At 44.1% G+C, this 996-nt stretch overlaps 1 non-coding gene across 1 annotated transcript; it reads right to left on the reverse strand.

The window, feature by feature from the left end:
* Nucleotides 1–585: 585 nt before the first annotated feature.
* LOC118482905 lies at nt 586–692 on the reverse strand. The gene has a single exon (XR_004869171.1). It is a non-coding gene; the product is annotated as a small nucleolar RNA R71 (small nucleolar RNA).
* Nucleotides 693–996: the final 304 nt, after the last annotated feature.

The raw sequence follows: 996 nt of genomic DNA on the forward strand, positions 1-996 counted from the left end.
TCTCCAGTAATAGGGATCCGGAAAACAATCACTGTAACTCCGACCACGGGCCGTGTTCATTGAGCACGGGTCCGTGGTGAACTTTCTGACCAACATTCTTTTCTGTTTTTGTTGCAGGACTTGGAACCAGACGTCACCTCTACGTAGTGTATGAGCTCCAGTTCTAATAAAGACATAAAAGAACCTCTAGAAGAACCCGAACGCTTTCTCAGAAAAAGACTAAAAGCTTGGGATTATCTACGACCCACCGTGGGTAATCTCGGCGCCGCTATCAATGCACCGAATGTCGAAGCCAATAACTTCGAACTTCGGCCACATTTGATACAGATGCTTCAAAACTCTGCAACCTTCCATGGGCTTGCGGACGAGGATCCCCATCTACATATTACTAATTTCTTAGAAACATGTAATACCTTCGGATCAATGGAGCATCAAATGACGCCATCCGCCTCCGAATGTTTCCTTTTTCACTAAAAGACCAAGCAAAAGCTTGGCTTAACGCCCTCCCAGCTGGATCGGTAAACACCTGGGATGAACTAGCCCCAAAAATTTCTATATAAGTATTTCCCTCCCGCTAAAACAGCTAAATTAATGACTGAAATTAATACATATTCACAAGAGGACGGGGAATCCTTATATGAAACTTGGGAAAGGTTCAAGGAGCTATTGCGAAAGTGTCCTCATCACGGTCTTGCAATATGGCAACACGTATCCACTTTCTATAATGGGTTGTTGCCACACACAAGACAAACACTTGACTTTAGCTCCGGGGGACTTTTAGGTAATCGCCGTCCGCATGAAATATATAATCAAATTGAGGAAATTGCTCAAACCAATTTCTAGTGGCACACTCCCCGAGGCAATAAATCTATTGCCCCGGGCGCCCATAAGGTTGATGAAAGCACCTCTTTACAAGCCCAAATCGAGGCCCTTTCTTCTAAAATTAAAAAGTTAGAGATGACAAAAGCAGTCTCGGTTATGGCTTGTGAAGGGTGT

This window comes from Helianthus annuus, chromosome 1, assembly GCF_002127325.2.
Source record: "Helianthus annuus cultivar XRQ/B chromosome 1, HanXRQr2.0-SUNRISE, whole genome shotgun sequence".
NCBI classification, from domain to species: Eukaryota; Viridiplantae; Streptophyta; class Magnoliopsida; order Asterales; family Asteraceae; genus Helianthus; species Helianthus annuus.